The sequence below is a fragment of the Gymnoscopelus microlampas genome (genome assembly GCF_963454915.1).
Source record: "Gymnoscopelus microlampas genome assembly, chromosome: 5".
NCBI classification, from domain to species: Eukaryota; Metazoa; Chordata; class Actinopteri; order Myctophiformes; family Myctophidae; genus Gymnoscopelus; species Gymnoscopelus microlampas.
In genome coordinates this window covers 57,543,773-57,550,978 of record NC_139942.1, presented here as the reverse complement: position 1 = coordinate 57,550,978, position 7,206 = coordinate 57,543,773, and positions in this window count along the sequence as shown.

The window sequence follows — 7,206 nt, the reverse complement described above, 5'->3', positions numbered from 1 at the left end:
CTGGACCGAGGGGAAGATCTTAAGTTAGGTTGAGCTTTAGGATATCGGTACAGTTATTTAACACAGCCAGCCCGTGCAACGAGGAAAGTGCGGGGATTTGGTGTTGTTATTGAAGTAGCCTTTCCACGTGAGGAGTGGCTAGGCTAGCACAACGTCGTGGGTCCCGTGTCGACGGAGGCTCGTCGTGGCCTAACGTCGTCATCCCTGCCCTGCTCGACGCCAAAACCAACCCCCACAAGGCGGGAGGGAGTTCGGTTCTGGAGTCGGACAAGCCACGCCGAGGACGCGCGGGAGGACCAGCTGTTTCCCCCCAAAAGAGCTGACGACGCGGTGCTACGACCCAGTGGCTGGCCGACAACAATCACCACAGCAAAATCATTACCAAAAGAAATGTGTGCTTTTGCAATGTGTGCTTTTTACTGTGTGCTGTTGTCGGACGATGAGCCGAAGTAGTTCAGGACTGTTTATGATACATAGCACTGAATGCTAAGGAAAATCGCTGCTAATGCTAACTAGCAAGAGAACTGTGCATGCTACCTAGCACTGAAGGCTAAATTACAATCACTGCTAATGCTATTGCTAACTAGCAAGACGTCTGATCACGTGACGCAGGATCGGCTGGCCGCTGACCCGGAAGTAGTTTAGGGACGGTAAGGAGGCACCGACCTAAAGCCAACAGCAGGAGGCGCCATAAGACTTTGCTAGCATTCCTTTTGAATTCCTCCAGGAGAGGCACAATAGACTATTTTCCCTTGTTTTCCTCTGAACTGTTAACCATCCCATCGCCGTTATGGCGGACGCAGTCGTTTTAGCTGGACTGAAAAAGAGCCGCTCTGTGGCACAGGCCACATTGTCCAGACGGCTAACAAAAGTAGATCTTAGCCTAGACAAGTTGACCGAGCTTGAAATGACCGCTAACATAACGGCACTTAAGGATGATTTTGACATTTTAATGGACGCTAGTAGCGATTATGTTGAAGCTTTGGAGGATGCTACAGGGGACAATACAGGGGAAGTAGCGGCGGTGCACGGGAAGTTGAAAATGTGTGGCGACAAAGTGGACGAAGCAGCCAAACAGCTGAGGGAGGCTGTATGGAAAATACATTTGTCAAGCCAGTTTGAGTTTCGGCTGCATCGCCTAAAGCAAGCTGTTGGTGAGTGTGAGCGCGACATAGCGTCGGCGGGCAACTTCACCGCCGGAGCTCGGAGATCGATGCAGGACGATTTGGAGAATAAGTACGAACATTTGGTGGAATTTATGACGGATTTTTCCCCTTTCGCCCCCGATCTAGAGGTGGTTGGTATGCGGAACGTTTGCATGGACTATAAGGACAAAAAGAGTAAGACATTGAGTACATTGGCTGCAGCTGGATTAGTACCGGATCCGAGTATCAGTGCCACGGTTCAGTCGGTACCAACAAGCAGCAGCAGCGACGCACGGAGCGTTGACGGTGTGTTAGTGGACTTATACGGGGCTTCAGCAGGCGGTCCGGGGAGCGTGGCCGCAGCACGTGATACGTCTCAACTGCAGCAAGGGAGCTTAATTTCCCACTTTGTGCCTTTTCCCAGCAAATCTCCGAAACAAGGGAGGAGGTCGGTCGGATTAACGCCGGATTTTAGGGACTCTCGACAGACGCCGGACAGCGGTGATAAGTGGCGGTCATCTGCTGCGTCACAGCACGCGGACAGCGGTGATAAGTGGCGATCATCTGCTGCGTCACAGCACGGTGCGAGCGCTGCCCCGTTGCCTCGGTTTGCACTAGCACGGCTGAATCTGCCCAAGTTTAGTGGAGTGCGAAGGGAATATTACCGATGGAGGGAGAATTGGGACTCGCTACAAAGAATGGCCGAACCGACTGGATCCCGTGACCTGCGCCTGTTTCACCTGCTGGACAGTGTTACGGACGCGGTGAAACAGGAGCACAAGCTGGTGCGGTACAGAAGCTCGGAGGACGTTTTTCGAGTGCTCGACGATCGATACGGTAACGTGTCTCAAATTGCCCACGAGATTATAATGGAGTTACAGGACATGCCCTCCGTGCGTAATAACCAACCGAAAGAGGCGTTAAAGTTAATCAACACTATTGAAGGTGCGTTGATGGACTTGGAGGATTTGAACTGTGAGGACGTTATGAGGAATCGTCTCGTGGTCACGTCACTGGAGAGTAAATTACCGGACAATATGTTAGATAGGTGGCTGCTTTTCCAGTGCGAGGCTGCCAACGGGGTCCACCAGGGGAACCTGTTTAATAAACTAATGCAGTTCTTGGTGGACCAGAAATCCGTTTTACTGCGAAGGGAACAGTTGCAGCCGAGGAAACCGGGCACCGCCAGGACGGGTGACCCGCCTTCCCGCGACAAGCAGGGAGACAAAGGGGACAAACAGCAGGAGAAGCGGTCATTCACAAGAGCGACGGTGAGTGACTCTAATGGCAGCTCCGCACAGGGCAACTGTGATGTATGTGGACAAGGGGGGCATGCAGGCCAAGTGTACCGCTGTAAGACTTTTAGAGAGGCTAATGCTTCGGACAGGCGGAACCATGCGAGGAAGGTGAAAGCCTGTTATAAATGCCTGGATCGTCACGAGGGAGCGTGTAAGAGGAACTTTTTATGCCGAAATGAAGAGTGCAAGAGGGGGGATGATCCCCCGGATCATCACTATTTCTTATGCCTCAAAGCGCGCCCTAAGAGAGACACTGCGCCTAGAGACACCGCAAAGGGAAATACTGCGAGAGCGGGGGTCCAGAGGGATGAGGGAAGAGAGCCTCGGGGTCCAACTGTTCAGCAGGAAGCCACCCTTGCGGAGCTAGGCTTGACACCGGAGCAACTAAAGGGCGTTTACAAGGCCCTAACAAACAAGGCGGCAGCAGTGTGCGAGGACGCATTGGACACCTGTGAACAGCATCCAGTCCTCATGATGCTGGTTGACGTCACCACGAGGAGAGGGGACTGGATGGGGGCCCTAATTGATCTCGCCTCTGACACTAACTATCTCACACACCAGGCAGCAGCGGATCTCGGGCTTGTGGGTGAGCCTGTCACACTGGTGGTGCATGGTGTGGGGGGGATGGAGACAACTGTGGATACAAGGAAATACAGTGTGTCTCTCAAAGTGGACATGAAGGGGGCCTTGCAGAGCCACGACATGGTTTGTTATGGGCTGGAGGAGATTGCTCATATAGACTATTCTGTGGATTCAAAAAGTTTGGAAAAGTTTTTCCCAGGAGCTGTCAAGCCGGGTGAGTTGAGGCGCCCGCAGAAGGTGGACATGCTGATAAGTGCCAGAGAGGGACGTTTGGCACCTCAGCGTTTGATGAGGTGCGGCGATCTTGTACTGTGGGAGGGGCCGTTGGGAAAGACTGTCAGTGGCGTGCATCCTGGATTATCAGAGAGCGTGGGGTTGGCCTCCTGTCAGTCAAGGACGCACACTGCCTGCACGATGAGAGCGGAGGCTGTGAGGGTGAGCCCGATGCAGAGCAGCGTGGGAGTCAAGACCACGGCAGCAAGCAACGCGGACGTCATCAAGTGGATGCAGTGGGACAGCATCGGCGCTGCTTGCAATCCTCTGTGTGGGGGCTGTCGTTGCGGCAAGTGTGCTCCAGGGGGAAAGGAGATGTCACTTTCTGACGAGAGAGAGCATGAAATCGTCAGAAGTGGCCTGACATTCAAGCAGAGTGACGCTCACAGCGACAAGTCACACTGGGACACTAGCTACCCCTGGAGAGAGGACCCTGCTACCCTGCCCAACAATAGGAGAGCTGTGGAGGCGGCGTTTCTGAGGACCGAAAAACGCCTCCAGCGGGATCCTAAGTGGAAGGAGGCCTACGCGAGTCAGGTGCACGACATGGTCAAAAGGGGGGCAGCAGTCAAACTGTCAAAGGCTGTGATGGACAATTGGGACGGACCGGTGTGGTGGGTTAACCATTTGATGGCACCCAATCCACACTCTGTCACCACGCCTGTCAGAATAGTCTGGGACGCTAGCCAGGAGTTCAGGGGGGTCAGTCTGAACAGCATTCTGCTGAAGGGCCCAGATGTGCTGAATCCTATTCGGGCAGTGCTACTCCGTTTCAGGGAGGGAGAGCATGCTGCCATCGGAGATGTTTCTAAAATGTACAATTCCGTGTGGCTGGAGGACCGGGAAGTACACGTTCACCGGTTCCTGTGGAGGGATTCTCCCGCTGACGTTCTGGAGGATTATGCAGTGGTGCGCGTGAACATGGGCGACAAGCCGGCTGGTTGTATTGCACAGGTTGCCATGCGCGAGACCGCCAACCTGCCTCAGTTTGCTGACAAAGTGGACGAACGGAGCAGTATCGTGGAGAACGCTTATGTGGATGATATTCTCCTATCTCACAACAACCACCAGAGACTAAGTGAAATATTAGCCGGGGTTGACGCCATTCTCGCAACCGGGGGTTTCTACCTCAAGCCCTGGGTGCGATCTGGTCAGAGTGGGAGGGGTGAAGCGGAGCCAGCCAGTCCCGGGATTATTGTTTTGCCTAACCAGCTGCGGGAGGAAGACAACAAGGCCCTGGGAGTTGGATATCACGTGGCGGAAGACAGCCTCTTCATCATGGTTGCCATCAACTTTTCTAAGAGGAAGACGGGGATGCGCTCAGAGGAAGACCTCGCTGAGGAGGACGTCGACATGAAGACACCGGATCCTCTCACTCGTCGTGAGCTGCTGAGCCAGGTGGCTGCGCTGTATGACCCCATCGGACTGGCAACACCACTGAAGCAGAAGGGAGTCATTTTAGTTAGGAGGGCCTTTCAAGAGGCTGGGACTCTAACAAAAGACACCTGGGACCTGCCGCTGTCTGATGATCTCCGTGGGAAGGCTATCGTGCTTTTTAAGGAGTACGCCAGACTCAGCACCGTCACTTTCCCTCGGAGTATTACTCCTCCCGGCTGGGTGGGAAAACCTTGGGGAATTACATTTTCTGACGGGAGCATAGACTCTTATGGGGCAGTACTTTATCTCCGCTGGGAGACGAAAAGCGGAGTACAGTCCCGGCTGGTGGAGTCCAAGGCCAAGTTAGCTCCGCTGGACCAGAGAGGCGAGGCAGTCAGGGCGGAGATCTGCGGAGCTGTTTTCGCTTCCCGGCTGAAGGAGTATGTGCTGAAGCAGGGCCGTGTGGAGGTGGAAAGGTGGTTCCACTTTGTGGACAGTCAAACAGTGCTGGGTGCCATTCAGAGGGAGAGCTATGGGTTCCAGACGTTCTTCGCCAACCGGGTCGGTGCGATTCAGAATGCTGGGCCTGTAACTGACTGGTGGTGGATTCCTGGGGAGGAAAATGTTGCTGATCTTGTCACGCGGGGGTGTTCTCCGGAGGAGCTAGACGGAGATTCTCGATGGCAGAGAGGCCCTAGGTTCTTGTCCCTGCCAGTCGGAGAGTGGCCCATGAAGTCAGCAGCCGAGGTGGCTTTCGAGGCCAGGGAGAAAGTGAGTGCGTTGCAGAGGAAAGCATTCACAGCTGTTGTAACCAGAGCCCAGGCGTTGAAACTAGCTGCACCAGGCGGCACCTCCCCAACTGTGGGGCTGCCATCACTTGCTGCTGCTGCGCCTTCCGTGGGGCTGCCACCAGACGCTGCTGCTGTGCCTGCTGCTTCCGTGGGGCTGCCACCAGACGCTGCTGCTGTGCCTGCTGTGGGGCCAATCAACGTAAACGTGGAGAGACTTTGGGGGGAGGCTCTGGTGGACCAAATGGACCTGAATAGGTGCGGGTCTTTGTCCAAGCTCTGTGGTGCCGTGGGATATGCCCGCAGAGCAGTGCACACCTGGTTGCTCGGCAGGACCGGCAATCGAGCACAGTGGGAGGTGGTGCTGACAGTTAAGGAGCGCACAGCTGCGTTTCAGGACTTGTGCCTCGCTGGTGTGTCCTTTCCCACAACAACACTGGAGCGGCTAGTTGTGAGAAAGGAAGAGGAGACAGGACTCTTGCTGTGCCACGGTCGTGTTCAGTCCGTGGAGTTAGAGCGGCCGGGGGTTCCTTTAATTCCGTACGGAGTGCGGGTCAGCACCCTCCTTGCTGAGCAAGCTCATCGTGCCAACCACGAGGGGGTTGCTGGAACCCTCCTCCGAATGAGACAGAAAGCCTGGGTTGTGCAGGGCCCCAGAGTTGCCCGGAGAGTGATAGACTCTTGCCTGTACTGCCGACAAATGAGAGCTAAATTGAGCTCTCAGGTGATGAGTGATCTCCCGTCTGTTCGCACCAGCCCAGCAGCTCCCTTCCAATACACCACACTGGACCTGTTCGGGCCATACACCGTCAGAGATGCTGTGAGGCGGCGGGTAAAGAAGAAAGTCTGGGGAGTGGTCTTCAGCTGTATGGCTTCGCGGGCGATCTATGCAGACCTGGTGGAGGACCTCTCCACAGAGGGCTTTCTGATGACCTACCAGCGGTTCACAGCTCTGAGGGGCCACCCTGCGAAATTGTGGTCGGACAGGGGGACTAATTTTGTGGGGGCCCAACCTGCTTTGGATGATCTATACAGTTTCCTCGCGGCCATTGACAAAGACAGTGTCCAGAACAAGGCGGCTGTAGCTGGGACTGATTGGGTGTGGGGGTTTAGTCCTGCGGACTCACCGCATCGAAATGGGGCAGCAGAGGCGGCCGTTCGGATTTTAAAGAGGGCTTTGGGTAGCGTTGATGAGGGAGGGAATCTGACCACTCTGGAGTTCCAAACGCTACTTTACCTAGCAGCTAACCTGGCCAACGAGAGGCCTATTGGGGCTAGAGCACAGGTTCAAGACGAGGGGGTGGAGGTTATTACACCAAACTCATTGCTACTGGGGCGGGCGGGGCCCAGGGGTGATAACCTGGGATTCGAGTTTCCTTCTTTCCCTTTCAGTAGGCTTCGGGCGGTCCAGATCGAAGTGGACAGGTTCTGGAAGCGGTGGAGCCAGTTGGCGGGTCCTCATCTTTTCATCCGCCAAAAGTGGCATACTCAGGCCCGGAATGTCGCCGTCGGTGATCTAGTGTGGGTGGCGGACAAATGCGCTGCGAGGGCGGTTCCGGCTGGGCCGTGTCGTGAAAGCGTTTCCTGACTCCAAGGGAGTTGTCCGGGACGTGGAGGTGCAAACATGTCACAGCCTTCCCATCTCCTGGTCTCAGGTAAAGAAGGACGGCGTGCCATGTCCCACTACCTTCCTCCGCAGGGACGTGCGGAGGTTGGTGGTTTTGATCCCAGTGGAGGAGCAGG